This window comes from Lepus europaeus, chromosome 11 (assembly GCF_033115175.1).
Source record: "Lepus europaeus isolate LE1 chromosome 11, mLepTim1.pri, whole genome shotgun sequence".
NCBI classification, from domain to species: domain Eukaryota; kingdom Metazoa; phylum Chordata; class Mammalia; order Lagomorpha; family Leporidae; genus Lepus; species Lepus europaeus.
This window is the reverse complement of record NC_084837.1, coordinates 116,524,260-116,551,255: the sequence shown is the minus strand read 5'-3', so window position 1 is coordinate 116,551,255 and position 26,996 is coordinate 116,524,260. Positions and strand designations below refer to the sequence as shown.

General features: G+C 46.0%; 1 long non-coding RNA gene across 1 annotated transcript; it reads right to left on the bottom strand.

The window, feature by feature from the left end:
• Positions 1–1,389: 1,389 nt before the first annotated feature.
• Positions 1,390–8,124, bottom strand: LOC133769691 (uncharacterized). The gene is made up of 5 exons (XR_009867223.1): positions 8,047–8,124; positions 7,745–7,882; positions 4,022–4,145; positions 3,551–3,631; positions 1,390–2,750 (listed from the first exon to the last, which is right to left on the bottom strand). It is a non-coding gene; the product is annotated as an uncharacterized LOC133769691 (long non-coding RNA).
• Positions 8,125–26,996: the final 18,872 nt, after the last annotated feature.

The following is a 26,996-nucleotide window of genomic DNA, read 5'->3' as shown; positions in this document are numbered from 1 at the left end:
TCACTTGGTTAATCCTCCGCCTGCAGTGCCAGCATCCCATATGGGCACTGGGTTCTTAGTCCCGGTTGCTCCTCTTCCAGTCCAGCTCTCTGCTGTGGCCTGGGGGTGCAGTGGAGGATGGCCCAAGTGCTTGGGCCCCTGCACCTGCATGGGAGACCAGGAAGAAGCACCTGGCTTCTGGATTTGGATCGGCGTAGCTCTGGCTGTGGTGGCCATTAGGGGTGGACCAATGGAAGGAAAACCTTTCTCTCTGTCTCTTCCTCTCACTGTCTAACTCAAATAAATAAAAAAAAAGAAAAGAAAAGAGAAAAAAGAAATACCCTACGTAGCTCTCAAACTGGACTGGAAGCCTCTTATTTTTTTTCAGTGTTAGAAAAGTTTTATTGAAGTAACAGAAAAAACAAGGTTAATAAAACTTATTTTCAAGTATCCAATGGAATTAACCACAGAGTTCTGCACACAGTAGTTCTGTAATTATTTAGGTTGTGAGTTTTGGACAGATTTTTGCTATAGCATTGAAGTCAGCATTGATGATCATTCATCAAAGGCTTCCAGGATGCTGGTCACTTTTAAGTGCTTTGAAACTGCATTTGTCCTTGCTGCTTTCTAAGGGAGATTCACAGTGTAGGATGAAGACTGAGGTTGCTATTTCCCTATTAGTTTGAACTCTAGAGGCAATCAACTAGAGTGGTGAAGCTAGTTTCCTTGCTTATTAAGCCAGTTTTGCCTCTTTTCTGATGCTAACCCTGAGTTCTTTCCACTTGAGTGCATAGGAGACAGGAGGCCATACTTTTTTATTGCTGATCTTTTTTTCACTTTTATTTAATAAATATAAATTTCCAAAGTACAGCTTATGGATTACAATGGCTTCCCCCCCCCCCATTAACTTCCCTCCCACCTGCAACCCTCCATCTTCCGCTCCCTCTCCCATTCCATTCGCACCAAGATTCATTTTCAATTCTCTTTATATACAGATCAATTCAGTATATATTAAGTAAAGATTTCAACAGTTTGCACCCACACTGAAACATAGAGTGTAAAATACTGTTTGAGTACTAGTTATAGCATTAATTCACATTGAACACCACATTAAGGACAGAGATCCTACATGAGGTAAGTGCACAGTGACTTCTGTTGTTGACTTAACAAATTGACACTCTTGTTTATGGCATCAGGCCTGGAAGCATCTTATTTAAAAAAAAAAAAGAGGAGGAGGAAGAAGAATAAGGAGAGGAGGAGGAGGAGGAGCAAGAAAAGGAAGAAGAGGAGGAGAAAGAGGAGGAGGAGGAGGACTGCTGGATTCTGAGAGCCACAGTGAGAGACAGAACAACAGAACAATGGACACTGAAGCTGGCCAGCCTAGAAGGTACAAAGTGGTCACTCCAGACCCTAACATGTGTGTTCCTCAGAATCCCATGAACTGTCCCAATGTCCATGCACTCAGACTTTGTTACCACTCAACACAGCCCTGGCCCCTGTGTGGTTGGTAACCCCAAAGGTATTAAATCTTTGGGACCTGGACCTCTGACTGAAGGTGGAAGATGCAGTGCCAGTCGCCCCAAAGGAGAACCACCAGGAACCACTGTTCCTCAGGCTCTGTGTGCCCCAAAAATGGAACAAACCTCAGGCTCTGTGTGCCCCAAGAATGGACCAAAACATATTAAAGCAAACACTTTATTGTTCTTTAACTAGCAAGGCGAGAAGGAGGCTAGAAGTACCCTGTGTGGCTCTGAGGCAGCCAAAGTGAAGTGTCTTGCTGCTCCATGTTCTCACAGGCTGCCCAGGCAATGAGCTGGTATTTTCATGCACATGCCAGCCCAGGGAGCCAGAATCTGCTCCAACAGGAACAGGTGGCACTGAATTCATGCACAGGCCAGGCCAGGACTACAAGACATTCCGTGTCCTGGTGCTCACACCCTTGCAGGGGACTCATGGTGACCCAGTCTTCCAGCAACAGATGAAGCTGGGTTGATCCCATCAGGGTCAGGGAACTGTGCTCCTGAGATGTGTTCTGTGAGCTCCACCCTGCTTGGAGGCAGGGGGCATCATGCTGCTGAGCTGCCTGGGCTGTGGATGGGATGCCAGGCTCCAGGAGCAAACATGACAACCTGCACCATGGAGGAGGAGGAGGCCCACAGGCTACTAGGAAGTGGGGAGACTTGGGAAGTTCTCCCAGCATGTGCCTGGCACTTCTACCTGTCACTGTGCCAGAATGGCTTCGACTGCAAGGGCCACAGTAGGTGATAAGACTTTGGCCCTGTCTTCAGGTGGACACTACACAAGTTGAGGCCCAGTTGCAGGGGTCCTGGCACAGACATGGAAGAGGATACATCCTTACTGGATGCTACTCTCTGGGGAACAGAAGTTTCCAGCCTGCAGGGTTCTGTGAGCTTCACAAGAGGAACTTGTGATGGAGCTGGAATATCCCTGAGCTGATGTGGATCTGTGAGCCACAGGATGGACACAGTCTTTGAGGTGCACAGAGAGAGGCCAGGGCCAGGACTCTAGGGAGCCTTCTTTGTCACTGCCTTCCTCCTGCCCTGATGTGACCCCAAATATTTTGGATTCAGCAGTTTCCATCACGAGGGGCCAAGAGCTGAGCCCCAGGGTGACTCCTGAAGGTTGGAGTAGCAGGGAGCTCCACCTGTCCTCTTGACAGAGTCTTGTGCCTCTGAGCAGTTGGGTGAGGCCTGAGCCCCAGGGATCTTGTAACAGGCCTAGAGACTTGGTCAGCAATTCTTGTGATTTTCCTGAAAGGAACACAGAAGTGGTCAGCTTCCCAGACAGCCCATCTGATCCACAGGATGGTCCCTGAGCAGGACTCTGGGACTTCTAGACCCTGCCTTGTTCCCTGCTCAGATGATGACATTACCTCCTCACCCTCTTATGCTGCTGATCCCACAGGGAAGGGTGTATGCAGCTAGGGCCAAGAGAGCTACTGGGGGCACACCAGTACTCATTACTAGAAGAGAGGCCAGGGCCAGGACTCTAGGGAGCCTTCTTTGTCACTGCCTTCCTCCTGCCCTGATGGGACCTCAAATATTTTGGATTCATTACTAGAAGTGGCTCTGGTTTCTCTGCCTCATGCTCTCACCTCAAGGGCTACATGAACTCTATCAGGACTCCCAAGGGATTTCCCTATCACCTACCCCTGCTATCACTAACACCCCTAAGACCTCACATGGCCTTTCCCAGGGTATGGTTTATCTATATCACCCAGAATTGACTTGTTGGAACCTGAACTCTAAATGGATGGCATTAGAAGGTGGAATTCTTGGAGAATGAAGAAGACAGGAGAACCACCCTTGAGAGACGTGGAAGGGAGCACCCTGCTTCCTCATGTCCTTTTCCAATCTAATGAATGAGGTCACAGCCTTCCTGCTTCTGTCCCACAAACAGAATTCACCATTTTGTCCCCTAAGAACAAAACATTCCCATCCCATGAAGAGAGGGCATTAACCCTTCTATCACGTGAGGACAAGGCATTCATTCTGCCATGAAGTAAAGATGTAGCATTGACCCTTCTCTCCTATGAGGGACATGCCTTTACCTTTTGTCAGAACCTGAAGCCGACCTTTCCATCACATGTCATGTTGTTCACCTTCTGTCACCTGAGGACGTGGAGTTCACCCTACATTCACATAAGGATACTGCAATCACCATTCTATCAGATGAGGACAATGCATTCATTCTCCCAGAAGCTAAGGCTGGGGCAAGCACACCTTCAAATGAGGAGAAGGCATCTACACTTCTGCTCTGTGGACCTGGTGTTCACAGCTCCTTCACTTGAGCACATGAACTTCAACCTACATTAATATGAGGCTATGACATTCCCCCATATGTTAATTGAGAACAGGGTGTGTTCACCTACATTCAGGTGACTACATAGAATTTACCAGTTGAACAAGAGAGGACATGGTGGTTACCTTTTCATCAAGAGAGGTCAAGGTACTCAACCTTGTTCTCAAATAAGGAAGGGCATTTACCCTGCTGTCATGTGGCAACATGGTGTTCATCCTACCTTCACATGAAGATATGGAATTCACAATTCCATCAGATGTGGACAATGCAATCTCCCTTTAGTCAGATCAGGAGAGGACATTCACTCTTCTGCCAGCTGAGGACATAGGTTTTGCTTTGTTCACCTAAAGACAGAGATTTCACCCTTCTGTAACTTAAGCACATAGTGTCCAGGCTTGGATTGGGTTAAAACAGTGCATTCAACCATCCTCAAGTTTTAAAGGGGCACTGAGCATTGCCTTGAGAAGCACAAGGAGGGGCCCACATTATGGTGTGGCACTTAAAGTGACCACCTGTGATGCCAGCACTGGATCATGTCTTAGCTTCTACAGCTCATGGCAAATGGCAAGGGAACAGTAGATGACAATGGTCCTAGGGATCAGGACCTTGCCACCTGCATGGGAGACCAGGATGGTTCTCCTGGCTCTGGCCTGGGCCATCTAGGGAGTAACCAAGCACAAAGAAGATATATTTCTCCCTATCCCTCTCTCTCTGAAACTCAGACTTCTAATTAATTAAATATTTCTTTTTAAAAAAACTGGGAGACAGGACAACCACCATTTCATCCTATGAGAACAGACCTTAACTTTACCATCATCAGATGAAATGACATTCACCCTTCTCTCAGGTGAGGTCACAGCACCCCACACACACACCTTCCCTCAGTTGAGGACAGGGAATTCACCACTGTTTTGCATAAAGACATGACCTTCACCCTATCACCATGTGAAGAAATGGTTTCACACTATGGCTTCCAGCCCTGGCCCGTGTGTGTCTTATGAACCCCAAAAGGTTTTAAATGTTTGGGACCTGGACCTCTGACTGAAGGTGGAGGAGGCAGTGCCAGTCACCCCACAGGAGAATACAGGAACCACTGTTCCTTGGACTCTGTTTGCCCCATGGACGGACCAAAACATATTCTGAAGCAAACACTTTATTACTCTTTAACTAGCAATGTAAGAGGAGGCCAGAAATACCCCTGTGTGGCTTTGAGGTAGCCAAACTGAAGTGTCTTGCTGCTCCATGTTCTCATGGGCTGCCCAGGACTGAGATGGTATTTTCATGCATAGGCAAGACCAGCTGAGTACAGTGAGCTCAGCCTTGCAACAGGTGTTGAAAATTGCATTCAATAACTGAGTACAGGACCTTCATGCTTCCATCACATGAGGTCATGGAATGCACCTTCCCATTCTTTGAAGACACAGCATTTGAACTTCTGTAATGTGAGGGGGTTCAGATCACCCTTCCACCAACTAGGACAGGATGCTCACTATTCTTCCCATGACAACATGACCTTCACCCATCATCAGGTGAGCACGTTGCATTCAGCCAGCACAGATAAGACAACATGACCTCCAGCCTTCTGTCAGATGAGCAAAGGCAACTCAACCTTCCCTGAGGAGGTGACAATGCATTCACCCTAGCATAACCTGATGCTTCATCATCCACACCACCATCATGTGAGCACAGGACCTTCACCCTATCCTCACATGAGGACATGGCATTCACCTTATTCTCACATTAGGACTTGGACTTCACCATTAGATCATGTGAGGAGAAGGCATTCAGCCTTCTGTCAGGCAATTACTGGATGACAACTCCTCAGTCAGTAGAGGAGTGCGTGTACACACTTCCCTGTGTGAGGAGGGACCATACAAACTTCTGTATGTCCTTCTGTCCAGTGAGGACACAGAATTCACCCATTTGGTGAGGAGAAGCTGTCCAGAACCCCACAGCAAAGTTGAAGGGAGAAGAGGACATTGATATTTCTCTCATGTGAGCACAGTGTGTCTACTCTTCCCACAGGATTGGAAAGTACATTCACCATTCCATAGATGAAGACATCCATTCACCCTTCCATCATGTGGGTACAGCGTGTTAACCCTAGCACCAAAAGATGAAATGGTATTCCATCTGGTGAGGACATGGCATTGGTCCTTCCTGCAGTTGAAGACATGTGGTGGAATGAGAAGTTGAGAAGGTCATGAGAAGGTGAAAAGGTCATGCCAAATGGCCGCTGACAACAGAAACTGCCTGGCAATAGGCCGCGATTGGATGGCTTCGGAAACCACATGACAACAGAGCCTGATGGACAACAGACTTTGATTAGATGGCTTTGGAAACTGCCTGGCAACAGGCTGTGATTGGTTAGGGCATAGACCGCCCCTTGACCGGATTGGCTGCCTTGGCTATATCAGCAGCTGTAGTAACTAAAATAAATGAGTCTGCAGGCTGCTCACTTCAGGCCTGCTTTCACCCAACTCCCGGGGTCTGTGTGGTGACTCTGCACCTCTTGCCCCCACCACACCGCTCCTCTCAGAACAAATCCTCTCAGAACAAATCAACTTCAACAAAGACATGACAGTCACCATTCCTTCACATGATCTGCACCATGTTAGGACATGGTTACATCCTACTTACACATGAAATAAGGGTGTCCACCCTGCCCTCAGGTGAAGAAAGGACATTAACCCTTCAATCAACTGCCTGCACAGAGTTCCCTCATCAGGTGAGAAAACTGCATCCACACCTCCCTCAGGTGAGGACAGGACCTTCATCCTTCCTTCAGGTGCAACGAAGGCATTCACCTGCCCACTTCCATCATGTATGACAGAGGGCTCACCTTTCCACAATGGAGTAGAGAGAATTCACCCTTCTGTTGGTGTGACCAAGTAGCCTTGACCCTATTATCAAGTGCAGAACCAGCATTCACCTGACACTCACATGGCACTTCCTTCACCCTTCCATCAGACCGGCACAGGGCCTTCAGCTTTCCAGCAGGCGAGGGCAGGACATTCACACTACCATCTCCTGAGCATCCACCTTCCATCTCCTGAGCACTCCACATACACTCAGACCTCACATCAGGACAAGACCTTCACCAGGCCTTCATGTCAGGACATGGAACTCACCTTACAATCACATTAGGAAGTGACCTACAACCTTCTGTCAGGTGACAAGAAAGTGAGTACTGGGTTAGGGTAATCCAGCAAACAGGGTGTTCACATTTCCCTCAGGAGATGCCTTTCAAACTTTTGTAAACTGAGAACACAGTGCTTGCCCTTCTGCCTACTGAGTTCACAGACTTCACGCTTCCATTTTCTGAGGAAAAGGCGATCCATCCCACAGGTGAGCACAATGATTGCTCTTCCATCAGCAGAGTATATAGCACTCACATTTCCCTCAGGTGAGCAGAGTGCATTTACTCTGCCCTCAGGATTGGAAAGGGCATTCACCATTCCACCAGGTGAAGACACGGCATTCACCCTCCATCATGAGGAAGAATGTGAACCTTACCATCACAAGGTGAAGTGGCATTCACATGTCCATCAGGCAACAACATGGCCTTCTTTCCTTCTACTGAGGACAGGGTATTCAGAATTCTCTCACATAAAGACATGACCTTCACCCTATCACCACTTGAGGAAATGATATTCACTCTACAGACATAGGATAAAGATGTCCAACCTCCCCTCAGGTGAAGAAAGGATGCTTCCTTTTCCATTGGCTGGGTATACAGAATTCACCTTCTCATTGGAGCATTTAGCTTTCCATCAGGGGAAACAGGAAATTCACCTACCATCACCTGAGTACCTTTCATTCACCCTTCTATCACATGAGGGGACAGTCTTCACCCTACCTTCACATAATATGAAATTCACCTTACTGCCACATTAGGACATGGCCTTCAACATGCCATCTGGTGAGAAGGTATTCACAGTACCTTCTGGTGAGCACTGATGACAATCTTTCATTCGGTAGAGGACAGGATGCTCCCACATCCCTCCATGAGAAGGCATTCAAATTCTGTAAGCTTGGAACATGGCATTTGCTCTTCTCTCCAGCGAGGTCAGACTTCTCCCTTTAGGTGAACAGAAGCTGTTAATATTTTCACATGAGTGTACTACTGTTTCCCTTATATCAGCAGAGAATATGTCCCTTCCATCAAGAGATGCACCTTTCTACCTACTTAACCATAAGATGAGGGAGTCTACACATCCCTCAAGTAAGGAAAGCACATTATACCTTCCATCAGTTGAGTCCACAGAGTTCACTCTCCCATGAGCTGTAGAAACTGCATTCATGTTCCTATTGACACCAGACCTTCGGTCTTCCATCAGGTCATTCACCTTCCAGATGTCATAATTAGGACAAAGCATTCAAATTTTCATCATGCCAGGGTACAGGGTTCCCTTCTGTATGCTCATGACAGCTTGTTCATCCCTCCATAACAGGTCCACATGTACTTCACTCTATCATCATATGAGAACCCTGCACTTCCCCACCCCTCATATCACAAAGTTTCTTTACCCTTCCATCAGGAGAAATGATGGTGTTCGCTACCCCGCAGGAGTGTTCAAGTGATTATCCTTCCATCATCAGGGAACAAGGCACTCAGCATCCCTTCAGATGAAGAAAACACATTTACTTTTCCATAAGTGTGAGAAACAGCATTTCCCATTCCACTAAATGGAGACATGGCCTTCAAAATCCCATTGTGTGATGACAGTGTTAACAACGCTATCCCAAGAAGAAATGGCATTACCATTTCCATCAGGTAAAGACATGGCACTCATCCTTCCCACATTACAAGACACTATCCCTTTCCTCAGTCAAGGACTGAGAATTCACCATTCCTTCATGTGAACACCTGACCTTCACCTCTCACCATGTGAGGTCATGGCTTTCAGTCTACTGACAAGAAACAGCAAGGTGTCCACACTTCCCTCAGGTAGCAAGGACATTCCCCTACCATGACCTGGGAACACAGAACTCACCCTTCCACCATGTGAGGAAAATGTGTTCATGCTTACCTCAGTTTGGGGGCAGGACCTTCCTCTTCCATCAGGTGAAGACAGGCCATCCCATGAGGACACCAAATTCAAAGTTCAGATATGTGAGATGACAGCCTTCACCTCTAGATAGTTGGGGACAGAGCATCCACCTATCCATCACACGACCTTCACCCTATTGTGATGTGACAACCCTGCACTCTCCCAGAACTTACAGGACAACACATCAATCACACTTCCATGGGATATGGACACAGTGCATAGTCTTTTACTTGGAAAGGACACAGCATTCACTTACATTACCAATGATCCTGCTTAGAAGACTTTCTTGCTATTTTCACGTGAGGACACACCATGCACCCGTTCTTTCATTAAAACATTGCCTTCTCTAAAGCTGTATTGTGAAACACAGGAAACTTGCATAACATATAAATTTTAAAAAAAAAAGAAATTTTAATAGAATAAGAAAAAAAGGGACTTCAACTCTCAGATGAAATGAAATCATGTGGCTTTTTCAACTGGGTGCTGGGTGATAATTCTTCAGTCAATAGTGAACATTTTGTTCCTACTTCCATCGTGGGGAAAGGGTATTGAAATTCTATAGGAACAGAACATGTTTGCCCTTCTGTCCTGACAAGACTCAGGTGTCACCCTTCTATTAGGTGATGAGAAGGCATTTTGTATCTCACAGAAGAGTTCAAATCAGTGAACTTCCATGAATGGTGAATAAGACACTCAGCCTTCCATCCAGTAAAGACAGAACCTTTACTCTTCCCTCAGGATTGTAAAATACATCTATCACCCCAACAGTTAAACAGGGCACTCGTACAGTCATCATGTGAGGATGAGGCATTCACATCACAATCATGAGATAAGATGGCACTTACTCTTCCCTCATAGGTGAAGAAGCCATCCTCCTTTCCCCATGTAGATGATGGGGCAGCCGACATTCATCATGTGAAAACCTGATCTTCACCTACCTCCATGTGAAGACATGGCTTTGACTCTACTGACACCAAAAATGATGTGTCCATCTTCCCTCAGAAGAGGAAGGCCATTCCCCTTCCCTCAGCTGAGAACAGGGAGTTCACCCTTCAACCATGTGAGGAAAAGGTGCTCACACGGTACCTGGCAATGTGGATCACAGAATTAAAGCCCTGGCCTATGGTGCAGGCATCTCATATGGGTGTTGGCTCAATCCCAGCCACACCACATGTGATCGAGCTCTCTGCTATGGCCTGGGAAACAGTATAAGATGGCCCAAGTCCTTGGGCCCCTGCACCCAAATGGGAAACCCAGAAGAAGCTCCTGTCTCCTGGCTTCAGATAGGCTCAGCTCTGGCCATTGTGGTCATTTGGGGAGTGAACCAGCAGATCCAAGACCTCTTTCTCTCTCTCTCTCTCTCTCTCTCTCTTTCTCACGCTCTCTCTCTCGCTCTTGCTCTCACTCTAGCTCTACCTCTCTGTCTTTCAAGTAAATAAAATAAATCTTTTTTGTAAAAAAAAAAAAAAAAGGTGTTCATGCATCCATCAGTTGAAGACAGGACATTCCCTCATTCCTCAGGTACAGAAAAGACGTTCACGTTCCTATTCAATGAGGATACCACATTCAAAGTTCCAACATTTCAGGTGACAGAGTTCACCTCTCCATGGCTGAGGACAACTCATTCATCTCTCTATCACATGACAACAAGATCTTCACCCTATTGTTATGTGAGGAACCTGCATTCACCCAGACATAACATGACAGCACATCAATCACCCTTCAATCACAAGGGCAGAGGCTGCTCAAATTTCCAACAGGATAAAAGAATACTCACCTATAACCATTACTTGCGGACAGTCCATCCACCCTTCCATCACATGAGAACAAGACCTGTATCTTCACATGAAGACATTCCCTTCACCCTTCACCCTGAACTTAGAGAAGGAGAGGGCACATGGGCTTCTTCAGGTGATTACTGGGTGATAATTTTCAGTCACAAGTGGACATTAACGCTTCCCTCAGAGTAGAGAAGGCATTCAAATTCTCTAAAATGAGAATGCCATGGTTGCCCTTCTGTCCAGTGATAAAAGGCATCAGTCTTAATTAGTGAGGAGAAGGCATTTACTATCTCAAAGGAGAATTCCAATGAATGTCCTTTGATCTGCAAAGAAGAGGACATTCAGCCTTACAAGGACAGAGCATTTACTCTTTCCCTGGGATTGTAAAGTACATCTAGTGTTCCACCAAATAAACACATGACATTCAAATGTCCATCATGTGATGAAAGGGCATTAACACTATCATCACAGGACAAAATGGCATACACCCTAACCTCATAACTCAGGAAACCATGCTACCTCTCATCGGCAGAGTACAGGACACTGACCATGCCAGCACATGAAGACATGATCTTCTCCCTGTCACCATGAGAGGACAAGACATTCATCCTGTTACACAACAGATGAGGCTTCCCACTCCTCTCTCAAGGAAGGAAGGACATTCCCCATTCATCAGCTGAGAACAGTCTACCCTTTCAACATGTGAGGAACATGTGTTCATGCTTCCTTCAGTTGAGGAAAGTACCTTCCCTCTTCCATCAGGTCCAAAGAGACCATTCACCTTCCCATTCATTGAGGATACCACGTTCAGACTTCCTCCAGGTGAGGTGACAGGGTCCTTCTCAACATGGCTGAGGACAAGGCATCCATCCTTCCATCACATGACAACAGGACCTTCACCCTACTGTGATGTGAGGAACCTGCATTCACCCAGCCCTCATAGGACAACACATCAATCACTGCCCCCTCAGCAGTGCGCAGAGTGTTCAAACTTCAATTAGGAGAGAACAGAAGATTCATCATGTCATTACATGAGGACTCTGCATTCACCCTTCCATCACGAGGAAACAGGAACTTTAAGGCCATCTTCACAAGAGGATACTCCCATTACCATATTCTCACATTATAAAATGGCCTTTATATTTCTGACTAATGAGGAGTCAGTATTTTGCTTTCTTTAAGTAAGTACTGGTTGATAATTCTTCAATCTGTAGTGGACACTGGGTTTGCACTTTCCTTTGTGAGCACAAGACATTCAAATTTTCTCACACGATGATGCAGAGTTGACCTTATTGCCAGTGATGAAACAGACTTCACCATTCCATGAGGGTAGGAAATGACATTCACTATCTCTCAAGATAGGTCACGAGAATGCCTCTCTCCACAGAGAACAGGGTATCCAGTCTTCCTGCCAGGGAAACAGAGTTCTCACTTGGCTAGGTGAAGAGAAATTCTCAGAGGATTTTACAAGAATCTTTCCCTTTGCAGAGAACAGGGCATTCAGCCTTCCGTCGAGTGATGACAGAGCCTTAACGCTTCCTTCTGAAATGCAAGGTACATGCATCTTCCCATCATATAAACACAGTTCATTCAAACTTTGATCATGTGATGATAGGACATTAACACTACCATCACAAGACAAAATGGAATTCTCCCTTCCCTCTAGTGAAGAACACACCTTCCATTTATTCTGCTGGGGACAGGACAGTGACTGTCCTTTCACAATAAGACATGGTCTTCACCACATCACCATGGGAGGTCAAGTAATTCATCCTGCTGACACAGCAGATGTGGCTGCCCACCATTCCCTCTGGTGAGGACGGACATTCCATTTCCATAACCTGAGAACACAGAGTCGACCTTTCAAACATGTGAGGAAAACGTGGCCTTTTCTTCTCTCAGTTGAGGACAAGACCTTCCGTCTTCCATCAGGTGTAGACTGGCCTTTCACCTTTCCATTCAATGAAAACTTAACATTCAAACTTCTAACATTTGGCAGGACAGGGTTCACCTCTTTTTGTCTGATGATGAGCATGCATCCTTCCACCACATGAAAACAAGGCCCTCACCCTATTACGATGTGAGGAAGCTGAATTCTCTCAGCTCTAACACCCACACATAAATCACCATAATGTCAGATGCGTAGAAGGGGATCAAATGTCAATTCACCATACCATTCCATAAAGACTCTGAATTCACCCTTCCATCATGAGAGAATAGGACCTCCTTGCAATCTTCACATGAGTACATTGCTTTCAGCATAACACAGCCCTCACTCTTCTGTCAGGTGAAGAGAAGGAATTTTATTTTCTTTAGCTAATTACTAGATGACCATTCTTCAGATTATAGTGGGAAGTGTGCTCATATTTCCCTATGGTGAAGATGGCATTCAAAATTTATAAATGGAGGATGTCCTTCAATCCATTTACCTAATGCACTTCACCATTCCATGAAGTGAGAAGACGGCATTCATATTCTCACAGCAAAGTTCAAATGAATGTTGTTCCATCCCCAGAGAATAGGGCATTCATCTGTCCTTCAGAGAAGACAGTGTTTTTCTTCTATCAGGTTTACAAGTACATTTATCTTTCCACCAGATAAACAGTGTTTTCAAATTCCAATCAAATGAGTACAGGGCATAAGATCTTCTATTACAAGAAAAATGGATATCACCCTTCCCCCATGAGTGAAATAATCACCTTATTTTCCTCTTCTGAGGACAGGACACTTACCATTCCTTCACATGAAGACAAGATCTTCACCCTGTCACCCTGTGAGGACATGACATTCCTCCTGCTGACACATCAGATGAGGCTGTCCAGCTTTCCCTCAGGTGAGGAAGGAAAGTTCCCTCCCATCAGCTGAGAACAGAGTTCACCACACACACACACACACACACACACACACACACACCACATGAGGAAAATGTGTTCAGTGTCCCTCATTTGAGGACAGGAACTTCCACCTTTCAGGAGGTGAAGATAAATCATTCACATTCACATTAATAAGGACACTACATTCAAACTTCTAACATGGGTCTGACAGGATTCACATTATCATAGCTGAGGACAGGGAATTTATCCTTCCATCACATGACAACAGGACCTTCACCTTATTGTGATGTGAGGACCCTGCATTCATGCAGCCCTTACCTCAGAACACGTCAATCACCATTCCATCAGATACATACAGTGTGATTTGACTTTGATTAATAGATGACATAGCATTCACCATGTTATCCAACAAAGGGGGTGTAACAACACTTCCAATATGAGAGAAAATCACCTGCATGCTCTCTTTACATAAGAACTTACCCTTCACCACATTATCACTATGCAACATGGCCTTCATCCTTCTGTCAGATAAAGAAAAAGCATTTTTCTTCCTTTACCTAAGTTCTGAATGAAAATTCTTCAGAATATATTGGAGATTGTGTTCACACTTACCTTTTTGTGGATGGGGCATTCAAATACTCTAAAGGGAAAATGTCCTTCTATCCACAATACAGATGGACTTCTCCATTCTATTAATTGAGGAGATGACATTCATTCCCTCACAGTTCAAGTGAGTGTGTACCCATCCACAAAGAATAGGGCCTTCAACCTTCCCTCAATGAAGATGGAGCCTTCATTCTTCTCTCAAGTTTTCATGTAGACATTCCCATTCCCATTCAATGAGGACACCACATTCAAACTTCCAACATGTGATGTGAGAGGGTCCAGCTTTCCATGAATGTGCACAGGGAATTTACCCTTCCATCTCATAAAGAACTACCTTCACCCTACTGCAATGTGAAGACCTTGAAATTACCCAGCCGTAACAACACAGCAATCACAACCTCATCAGATGTGCAGAAGGTGGCCAGACTTCAACTAAGAGTGGACAGAGCATGCACCATGCCGTTCTATGAGGACCCAGCATTCACACTTCCATCACAAAGAAATGGATCTTCAAGCGATCTTCACATGAAGATAATCCCATCACCATATTCTCACATTGTAACATGGACTTCAAACTTTTTTTCCAATGAGCACTGGGCATTTTGCCTTTCTTAGTTAAATATTGGTTGAATTAATCAGTCTTTAGTAGACAATGTGTTTACACTTCCCTTCTGTAGGAGAGGTAATTCAAATTCTCTAATGTGAGAACACGGTGTTCATACTTCTTATCAATAATAAAACAGAATTCACACTTCCATTAGGTTGGAAGATGGTATTCACTATTTCTCAGAATAGTTCATATGAATGTCCTTTTCACACAGACAATAGAGCATCCAAAGTTCCCTGCTGTGAACATGGAGCCTTTATCCTTCCCTCAAGATTGTAAATACCTTTATCTTTCCACCAAATAATCACAGGTTGTTCAAACTTTCATCACTGAGTACAGAGCATTAACAGTGACATCACAGGACAAAATGGCATTCAGCTTTCCTTCATAAGTAAAGAAAGCATCCACCCTTTCCTCTGCTAAAGACAGAATACTCACCGTCTCTTCATATGAAAACATGATGTTCACCCTGTCACCATGTGTGGACATGTCATTCCTCCTGCTGACACATCAGATCAAGCTTCTTAACCATCCTTCAGGTGATGGGGGACATTTCCTTTCTGTCAGCTGAGAACAGAGAGTTCACCCTTCCACCATGTGAGGAAAATGTGCTCATGCCTCACTCCATGGAGAACAGGGCCATTCCCTTCCATAACATACAGATTGGCTATTCACATGCCAATTCGACTAGATAACCACTTTCAAACAGCCAACATGTGAGGTGACAGAGTTCATGTCTCCATAGGTGAGGACAGGGCATTCATCCTTCCATCATGTGGCAAGATCTTCACCTTATTGTGATGTGAGGACCCTGAATTCACACAGCTCTTGCATAACAACACATCCATCACCATTTTATCAGATGTGCAGGAGGTGCTCAAACTTCAATAAAGCACAGAGCATTCAGCCTGCCATTACACAAGGATTCTGCATTCTCTCGTCCATCACCTTCGTGAAATCTTCACATGAGTATATTCCCTTCACCATATTCTCATATCATAACACAGCCTTCACCTTACTGCCAGATGAGAAGATAACATTTGGCCTTCTGTACTTTAGTAGTAGCTGACAATCGTACGGCCTGTCATGGACACATTGTTCACAATTTCTTTTATGAACATTCAAATTCTCTAACATAGTAATACAGTGTTTGTCCTTCAGACCAGTGATAAAACTTATTGCATTCTTCCATTAGGTGAAGAGATAGCATTCTGCATCTCACAGGAGAGGTCAAGATAACATCCATCCAAAAGCAGAGAATGAGGCATTCAGCCTTCCCTCCAGTGAAGACAAACCACATAATCTTCCATGAGGATTGCCAAGTACATTTACTATTCCATCATAATAACATAGGCCATGCAAAATTCAATCATGTGGGTACCAGGCATTAACTTTACATCCAGGAGACAAAACAGCATTCACCATATTCCTCATAAGTGAAAGTCATCCTCCCTTTGCTCTGGCGAGCACAGGACACCACCATCCCTTCACATGAAGACATGATCTTCACCCTGTCCCCATGTGAGGACATGACATTTGTCCTGATGACACATCAGATGAGGCTGCCCATCCTTCCTCAGGAGAGGATGCACATTCCCCTTCCTTCAGCTTACAACAGAATTCACTCTTCCACCATGTGAGGAAAATGTGTTCATGCTTCCCTCAGTTGAAGAAAACATTCCCCCTTCCATCATGTGCAGAAAAGCCATCCTCCTCCCCATTAAATGAGGACACCAAGTTCAAACATCCTACATGTGAGGTGATAGGGTTCTCCTCATCATAGCTGATGACAGGGCATTCATCTTTCCATCACATGACAACAAGGCCTTCACCCTATTGTGATGTGAGGACTCTGCATTCACCCAGTCCTACCAATACAACACATCAGTCACCATTTCTCCAGATGTGCAGAAGTTGACCAAACAGATTACAAGAGGACAACATGAGGACTCTGCAGTCAGTCATAATGAGAGAACAGAATCTTAATATCTTCACATCAGGACATTCTCTTCACCATATTGTCACACTGTCACACAGCTTTCTCCATTCTTTCAGATGAGGAGTAGGCATTTTGCCCTCTTTAGTTGAGTACTGGGTGATAATTTCACAGTCAGTAGTGGCTGTTGTGTACACACTTCCCATTGTGAGGAGAGGGTATTAAAATTCTCTAATAGAGAATGCCCCTCTTCCTGGAGATGAAACACCACATGGTGAGGAGTTAGCATTCAGTGTCTTACAGGGAAGTTCAAGCGTTTGTCATTCCATCTGCAGAGGATGGCTTTCAGCCCTCTCTCCAGTGAAGACAGAGTCTTTATTCTTACCTCAAGATTGCAAAGTCTAGTTATCTTCCATGAGATAAACACAGGGCATTCAAACTTCCAGCATTCGAGTACTGGGTATTAACACTACCATTAAAAGATGAAATGAATTTCACCCTTCTCTCGTAAATGAGAAAATGGTCCTCCTGTTCCTCTGCTGATGTTAGGACACTCACCGTTCCTTCACAAGGAGACATGATCTTCTGCCTATCACCATGTGAGGACTTGGCATTCATCCTACCAACACATCAGCTGAGGCTGCCCACCCTTCCTCCTGGTGAGGAAGGACATTCCCCTCTACAAGCTGAATACACAGAGTTCACCTTTTCATCATGTGAGAAAACTCTATTCATGCTTCTATTAACTGAGGGCAGGACATTCACTCATTCATCAGGAGCTCTCAGTGCAATCACTCTTCCATTTGATGAGGACACAGCTTTCTCATTATTTTCCTGTGAGGGCATGGGGCCACCTCTCTATGACTGAGGATAAGGCATTCATCACTTTAGCCCACTAGGACACAACACTCATCCTATCACCTATTGTATTCATCCAATACTCACCTGACTATACTTCTTTCTCTTAAACACAAGGCTTTCAACCTTGCAACCTTGCATCAAGAAAAGGCAGAGCATTCGCCCTACTATCATCTGAGATTCTACCTACACCTTTTCATCACATCAGGATTTAGACCTTCACCCTATCTTCAAGTGAAGATGTTGCATACACCTTTAGGACATCACCTTCAAACTTCCCTGAGGTTAGGACAAGGTTTTGGCCTTCAGTCAGGAGAGTAACAGGTGATAATTCTTCATACACTAGATGGCAGACTGTTGACATTTTTGATGGTGAAGGGAGGGTAATTAACCTTCCAGGAAGTGAGAATTCGGTGTCTGCCATTCTGTCTGGTAGAGACATAGTCTTCCCCATTGTTTTAGGTGAGAAGTTGTTCATCCCACATTGTGAACAGATCAACCCTTTCAACAGAAGAGACTAGGACATTCCCATTACCTCAGTTGAAGAAAAGTCATTCACCATTATTTCAGGTAAAGGCGTGGCCTTCACAGTATCACCATGTGAGAACACAACTTTCACCCTACTGACACATGAAATGAAGCTGCCCACCCTTCCATTAGATGAGGGGAAGACACTTCCCTTCCCTCAGAAAGTGCACAGAATTCACCCTTCTATCAGGTGAGAAAACTGCATTCACTTTGCATCAGGTGATGACAGGACTTTCACTATTCCGTCATTTTTGGACAGAGTTGTTACACTGCCATTCCATGGCTCACAGTTTCAAACTTCTATCACTTCCAGGCACAGGAGTCACCTTTTGGCATTGGGACAGGGCATCCATTCTTCTATCATATGACACCATGGCCTCCACCCTAAGGTAAATGTTTGCAGTGTGTTTTCTCATGAAATTCACATAATGATACATCCTTCATCCTTCCATGATGCTAGCAAAGGGATTCAGTGTTCTTCAGGAGAGGAAAGGTGTTCACCCTACCATCTCTTGTGGACACCTCGTTCAGCCTTCCCTTATGTAAGCCAAGATCTTCACCCTATTTTCACATTAGAGCAGGCACTCACCTTCCTCACACATTAGGGCATGACCTTCACCCTTAAAACTTTTTGCAGGGAATGACCTCAGCCTTCTGTTAGTGGAAATCCTTCAGTGACTAGACTCAGCATGCTATGTGAGGAAATGGCATTTACCCATCAAATAAGGAAGCTGCATTCACACTTCCTGGTTGAGTACTTGGTATGGGGTTCACTTCTCTCAATGGAAGACACGGTGTTGCAACTTTCATAATTTAGGACACAGCATTCATCTTACCTTCACTTGAGAACAGAATTCCAACTGCTGCCAGGTGAGGATGGGAGATTCACCTTTCTGGTAGATGAGGACAAATCCCACACCTTACCATCTCATGAAGACACAGTATTATCCAAACAAGTGAGGTCACAATCTTCAGCCTCCTAACTGCCAATAGGTATGTGTGTTGGGGAGGGGGAGCGGGGGACTTGTCCTTCTCCTCCCAGAGTATCACCAGCAGCCCTGCTTACCATTCCTGCAGCCCACAGAAGACCAGGATTATAGGTCAGAGCCCCGAGGTACAGAACAGGACAGCCCTGCCCTCTCCTACAGACTGACGGAGCCCAGACTCTGTGAATGAGGGCCCATCAGGTGAGGATGACCCCACCTCTCCCAGGCACATGCCTGGTCTCTTCCCACTGATCCCTGGTAATATCTACTGCTCACTCTGAGGCCACCAGGGTCTTAAGGACACCCCACTTTCCCAGCTGCAAGACTGAAGTCCAAACCTGACACAGTGCTGAGAGCCACAAGGTGGGTTCCCCATGACCCTGTCCCTCAGATCAAAGTGAATGACAACTGCAGAGAAAAGTGGCACCCAATACCCAGAAAGCAGGAATTCGTCTAGTCCAGAGGACATGGACAAAGGCAGGCCAGCTGGGGCATATGCACTTCCCCCAAAAGCCAGAAAGATAGAGCTTCATCACCCAGCTTGGCACTGGGGTATCCTCCAGTGTGCCTGACTCCTGAAGGGCAGGGGTCTTCCCATCCAACTCCCAGGTGAGGCCCTATGGTGGGCCCACAGCAGGCCTGGCTGCCCTACCTGTGGTCAGAATTGACCCCGGGAAACACTAGGAGAATCATTTCCTGACACAGAATCACACCAGGGGCATGTTCTCACCCACAATACAGCATCACTGAGAGAAGTCAATGAGATGACCCTGGACACACTCAGCACACAATAGACACCGCTGAGTGTTCAGCTGCCATTACACAGGGCTGCCACTACTTCACAGCCATTGCCTCTGGCTCTGAGGACATGATATGAGGTTCACTTCCATCAATGGAAGACATGGTGTGGCAACTTTCATAATTTTAGGAAGAGGGCAACTCCCACTCACCTCTGCTGATGACAACTCTGCTCTAGAAAACCAACACAGGCCAGTTCCTCATCAGACACTGCTGTCCTCTAACTGCCAGGGGACAGGCAGGGTGGTACTTGGTGATGGTGACATCATGAGTCTAGAGCCATGTCACAATGCTACCATGCCAGCTCAGCAGCATGGGGTCAGACTGCTCAAGCCCCTGCATTTTCTGATTTTCACAGAGGTGGGCTCAGAGACCTCCCCAGGATCAGACGAGGAGGGCAGGTCTATAGCAGGTGGACCAGGAACCCAGTTCCCTGCATGCCAAGGTCCTGAGATTCGGCAGCCCTGCAGTTCTTCCTCCTATGACTCCTCTACAATCATACACATATGCGTATATGCCTGTGTTTAAAGGCCTTTTCCTTCTTAATAAACGTGCTTTTTTCCAGGATCTTTCTAGTGTCTGTGACCTGAACGGGTAACAACCCAGTTAGTAACAACAACTCTAAAATCTAAAAAGCCCCCAACATTCTGCTGTGGCCTTGTGTGGCATTTTAGGCAATAAAGACATCCTCCACAATGGTTAGGAGCCAGGTGTCCCAGAGCAAGCAGAGCTGCTAATCTGTCAGCCAGGCCACATAACAGCAGGAGACAGGAGAGGGTGTGCCCAGGGTGAACTTCAATGGTGGGCCCTCTGTCTTCAAGGCACGGAAGAGGTGGTACCAGGACAACAGCCAAGACTCTCTAGGGTCTGGGTGGCCACCGACAACCTTGGGACAGAGGCACTTGATCAGAGTAGAGATCCTCTGTCTCTTTTTACCCTCCCTGCACTGAGCAGTTGCTCCAGGGAGTGCTGAAATATCTGAAACCCACAGGGTAGCAACAGTGAGTGCAGTGTCTGTAACCAGCTAATGGTACGTCACTGTCCACACTGGCAGACGTGGGGAGAGAGCTCTGCAAGCCCTTGTGTCCCAGCAAAGAGGTGAGAGGAGGCTGGGCAGGGCCCAGGAAACAGAGCTTGGGATTCCACCTACTCTCATCTTGTGATGCAACACATACACACCCAGAAATTATCCTTAGCCAATACATGTGCACCCACCATCAGGTCGTTGACTCCCAGAATGAAACATCACAGTCACACCCCTGTCAGCACTGCCACTTGTGCATTTGCTAAACTCAGGCACCATTTCCAAAGAAAGACAGTGACCAGCCATGATCTCTGCTCCTGCTCCACTGGTGTGCAACAAAACCACACTGGCCTCCACTCTGGAGGTGAAGGCCACGGGTGATGTCGGCTCTTCTCAAACATGCTCAATCACTTACTATGGTGCATGGCAAGCAAAGCTCAAAGACCATGACATAAAGCCACAGTCTAAATCTAAGCCCAGCCATGAAGACAAGTCACCCTTCCCCTTGATTTCCATGGAGCTCACTGGTTATTCAGGTAAACATTTCTGCTTACTTTTTTTTGTGTTCTACTATAGGTGATCATGTTGACAGCACCATTACTACAGAACCTTCAGATCCTACACACCAGGGCCACTACGATACCCATAGAGACAGGAGTGTCTCACCTTTTGGCGGCATAGAATTTTCTACTCCTATGTCTACCTTGGATCAAGAAACATTCCCATATTGGGTAATCAAGGGTTGTTTTTCCAACCCTAAAAGAAACAGAGATTTTGATGTGACTGGTGCCCCTGCAGCAGGGCCAACCCTTCTACGGTCACCTGTCCTGTCTTGATGTCACTTGGAGAGACAGGCTGGGTGCTCCCCCTATCTGGGAGCAGCAGAGAACATGCTTTGGTCTTGACCTTCCCAGCAGACCTGGGCCATCCCAAGGCTGCTCCTGCTTGGCCTGAAGCACAACAGATCTGACAGCAGAACAAGAAAATATAAAAGGCTACTTTATGGTATACAAGTTTGAAACTTTCGAATGAGATTTAAACATAAAAAAACTAAAGGACTAATTATAAAAACAGAGGTAATAATCACAGCCCATATGACAAAGGTTCAGCATTCTTGTCTAAGTTATTCTTAAGGTGGCTGTGGGAATTAAAAGCTACCACCTTCATCAGCCCTTGTCAGTGTTACGCGATTCAACCCAGCAACCTCAATGCCAGGCACCTAGAACTGCCATGAGAAGCCTAACCTATTGCATTCCCCTGAAAAAGGAAGAAGTGGCTCCCCTGACTCCCACAGGATCTCCTTCCTTGGAATGAATGCACACCATGTACTGGGAAAGATACTCCAGAGCATTAGCTGTAGTTATCTCGAGGCTTGGCTGACTTACTTTTTCTTGCCTGTGTTTCTAAATTGAATAAGCTTTTCTCTGGGAAATAACAGGAAGGGTGGTTATTAGCCCATGTTCTTTTTTTTTTTTTTTTTAAGATTGGTATTTGTTTATTTGAAAGGAAAAATCAGAGAGAAGGAAAGGGGGGAGGGGTAAGAGAAATCTTCCATACACTGGTTCACTCCCCCAAATGGCCACAATAGCCAAGGCTGGGCCAGGCTGAAATCAGGAGCTTCTTCCAGGTCTCCCCACATGGGTGCAGGGGCCCAAGGGCTTGGGCCATCTTTGGCTGCTTTCCCAGGTCTATTAGCAGGAAGCTGGATGAGAAGTAGAGCAGCAGGAACTCAAACCCAACATACATATGGGATGGGATGTTGGCACTGCAGACAGCAGTTTAAACTGTTGCACCACAGCACCAGCCCAAAGCCCAAGTTCTTACCTGTATGTAATACAAATCCGTTCTGACTTACAAATAGATAGGGGATTTATTTAGAATATATTGGGCATCTCAGTGAATTATACAGAAGGTGGAAAACCATGCAGGGACCCAAAATGATACAAAGAAGCTTCCAGATCATACCCAAAGCCTGCCTGGTGAGAAAACAGCTACCCATTTATCATGAGGTGCTGATCTTGGAGCCACCTCCACCTCAGCACCAGGCACTCCATCTTGGAGTAACCACAACTGTCCCTGAGCCTGGGAGATCATTGTCACCTCTGCCTTTGTCAATACAGAGGGCACAGCTGGCAGAGAGCCTGGCCAGCTTGGGTGCCTGCAATCACATCGAGGAAGAGCCCTTGTTCTGCAGTGTCAGCCTCTCCAGTGGGCAGATGGCTCTTCATCCTCTCTACACTCCTAAGGTAGAGATCCCTAAATGTAGATGAGGGCGGTTTGCATGCTGGGCAGAAAAGAGAACAGTCAGTGTCCACAAAACACACTTCTAAGGGATTCTCACAGGAAACAGAGGAAGGAAGGACTCTGTGAAGCCCAGCAGCAGTTCCAGGAAGAGTGAACGCTGGGTGACTCAGGCAGATGCCCCACTGGACGAAAACGATCTTCCTGCCTTGACAACAGGAATCCTCCCATTTTACTGCTGTCCCTGAGATACCTGCCAAGTAACACATTTTGGGGGTTAAACATGTTTTATATCATGAAAATCTTTGCGATGGTTAATGTGTTACCAGAAATTTACAACTGGTAGGAACTGATTGGTCACAGTGCTTTGTAATTCCTGCCTCACCAAAGCTACTCTGATGCCTAACTTGGAATGGAGGTGAGGGAGATGAAAAACAAGGCACTGAGGGACTGGGTAAGGAGATGCGAACGTAGTGAATTTAAGGTACAGTGAGTATGTCAGAGTAAAAATTATTCAGTGGTACTTGCTCATGTACAGTAAGGAAGATGCTGCTCAGGGCCATCAAGATATGTTTGGGGAACACTGCAACAGGGCCTAGCAGTGTTGGGGAGAGATGGGCTCAACGCTGAACATGATCAAGCAAGGATATATGGCAAAGGAGCAAGTAGGGATCAGTGGAGGGAACAAGATTAAGGAAACATCAGGAACCAGGGCAATTCTTGCCAAACCAACCTAATAGGATGCTTGCTGAACAGACTAGGGGGACCAGACCTCTGCTGGGCACTGCTGGAGGGGGGGCAAGCTGGATTTTAGAAGCAGGGTGGCAGGTTCTTTACTAAAACTGGATTTTAGAAGGAGGCCCACAGAGGAGCTAAGAGAAGGTTCAGGAGCCTGACTGAAGGTGACCAAGCAGAGACTCTTGGTCAAGCACATCTGAGCCTGAGAAGAAGAAACAAGTCATGAGAAGAAGAAAAAAAAAACTGAAAGGCAGGCAAAACCCACTAGAGACAGATACTTCAGAAATGCACTGCAAACATCTGTGGACCAGGAACAAGGCAGAAGAAAAGAACGGATTTTCCTCATAGATCCACGTTGACATGTGATGTGGTCACCAACAGCTGCTTTGCTCCAGTCACCTCACAGTCCAGAGACCCCTAAAATAAAAAGGTTATGGAAAGAGCATTCTTCCCCCCAAGCAATGGCATCTATCTGCTTTCATTCTCCTCCATAGCTCTCACCCCATTTTGGAGTGGGAATGGTGCAGGTGTTGTGTTAATAGTAGGAAAGTATACTCAGATTTGGCCCTTCAAGCTTTAATGCCCACAATGTGAGTGTGTCACAAGAGTCCAGTAAGAGGGATGATGCAGACTCTGTCCCCACACGCAAGTGATTCGTACTGTCCCTTCTTGTCAGTGACAAAGAGAACACGTATGAGAACATCTCCTCCTTGATCTAGGTTTGCACCATCCTTACAGACCACTGAAGAAGGCACATCAGCCCTAAGGGTCTGGACACCATTAGAGTTGGGGTCTCACCAGGTGAAACTGCCCACAGGCACCACGTTAAAGGGGCCTTCACTGTATTGTTGCAGCCTATGAGAAAGCCACTTGATGACGCATGGAGCTATTATAACACAACTCACTCTTACAGGAGCTGCTCACATATAGAACAATCACACATTTCACAGCTGGCTTCCCATTTAAGGCATGTGCATTCCTCCATCTGTGCTCTGTGTGAGTAAAGAAATACCCTGTGCTGCATGGCCCAGGTCAGAGACTTGAAACCCCAGGAGCCCTGTCCTTGAATGGCCCCTGAGTGCTCAACAACTTCCACGTAATGTAAAATCCACCTGGCACAGCATCCTTGGCTAAATTAAAGGTGGGTAAATTTTTGGACTAAATTTTTAAAATTTTTTTATTTATTTGAAAGACAGTTACAGAGAGAGAGGTCTTCCATCCGCTGGTTCACTCCCCAGATGACTACAATGGCTGGAGCTGCGCCGATCCGAAGCCAGGAGCCAGGACCTTCTTCTGGGTTTCTTCTGGGTGCAGGAGCCCAAGGACTTGGGCCATCTTCCAGTGCTTTCCCAGGCCATAGCAGAGTGTTAGATCAGAAGAGGAGCAGCTGGGACTAGAACCGGTGCCCAAATGGGATGCCGGCGCTTCAGGCCAGGGCTTTAACCTGTAGCACCACAGCACTGGCCCCTGGATTAAATGTTAATCCTCCTATGTGGCAGGGCCAGAGAAGCTCCAAATTACCAGAAGGGCAATAACATCTCTAAACTCCTCCTAGAATTCACAGTATTCCAGGACGGATCCCATTAAAACAACTGGAAGCCCATTTGAAATAAGAAAAAATCAGGCCTACGAAGTACAATCTGCCAAATTCAATAGAAGGGGCATTTTTGTCTCATTGAATGGTACACACATGTGTTCACACAAATGTGTACACTCAACACGCATATATGCATACATGTGTAACAGAATTATGAGAACACGTGGGATAGCAACTCTCATGGTCTTGGCTTTTTCCACTGATGATGACATATTGACAATCTTCCCTTTTTGGCTAAACTTACACATTTTCACTGTTTGTGCAGGCAGCCATAATCGATAACCCCTAAACACATCTATGGCTCTACCTGCCCAGGTATGCTCAGCTCAAGTGTCTCCCTGTCCAGGGAGTCGAGCCAGCACGCCATCTCTGCTTGCTCTTCCTTTAGAATCTGTACATTCGAGAATCACTCAAACTCAAGTCCAACACACACAGCGGCCAAAACCATGCTAACGAGCAGGTTAGTACTGACCTGCTGACACTGCTCTCAACAGTCCTGTTTCAAACAGCCAAGGCTGAATCACAGGAAACTGCTGAATTTACAGCAACAAAGTCTCAGGTCCAGTTTAGTCCAGGCTATCACCCAATGGAAGGACAGCTGAAATGCCTGTTCTGTATTCCACTTTGTGTTTTGTGCACTGTCTCTTCTAAGGGGAAAACATGTCCTTCCTTGCTCATCTGTTTCCTTCACAATAAACATAGGGGCCAGGTCTAAGACCCAAGTTTTGTTTCCCTGCCAAGTGCACACAGCCATAGAGCTTCTATCAAGAAGACTATCATGGGGCTGGCACTGTGGCACAGCAGGTTAATGCCCTGGCCTGAAGCGCTGGCATCCCATATGGGCGCTGGTTCTAGTCCCGGCTGCTCCTCTTCCAATCCAGCTCTCTGCTATGGCCTGGGAAAGCAGCAGAAGATGGCCCAAGTCCTTGGGCCCCTGCACCCACGTGGGAGACCTGGAAGAAGATCCTGTCTCCTGGTTTGTATCAGTGCAGCACCATCTGGAGCGGCCATCTGGGGAGTGAACCATCAGATAGAAGACCTTGCTCTCTCTCTGCCTCTCCTTCTCTCTCTGTGTATAACTCTGACTCTCAAATAAATAAATAAATCTTTCCAAAAAAAAGACTATCACAAGGCTGCAGAATCCAGCAAGGAGGATAATATGCAGGCAACAAGAAGTAGTTTCTTCAGCCACAGTGAAGCAGACGTCAGAGGAAGCTGTGGCCACTGCCATCTAAGGTTGGGCAGATGTGTACATATGAGTGAACCATCAGATGGAAGACCTCTCTCTCTCTTGGCCTCTCCACTCTCTGTGTAACTCTTTCAAATAAATAAATCCTTAAAAAAAAAAGTAATCAGAAGCTCTTCCTTTTCTACCCGGAAACAAGTGACCTGCAGGACATGAAGCCCTCATGGAGGTAAGCAGCATGTGTGTAAGATGTGTTCTAGGTCTTTGTTAGGGGAAAGGAAGTAACACACACAAACAACACACACTAATCTGGAACATTTGTCAAGGAGCAATGAGCCAATGCAGTGAGAACAACAGAAACATGTTAAGTTCTGTAAAATACAGTAGTCAAGAGAAAAAGCTTACGTATGAAGCAGGCTAT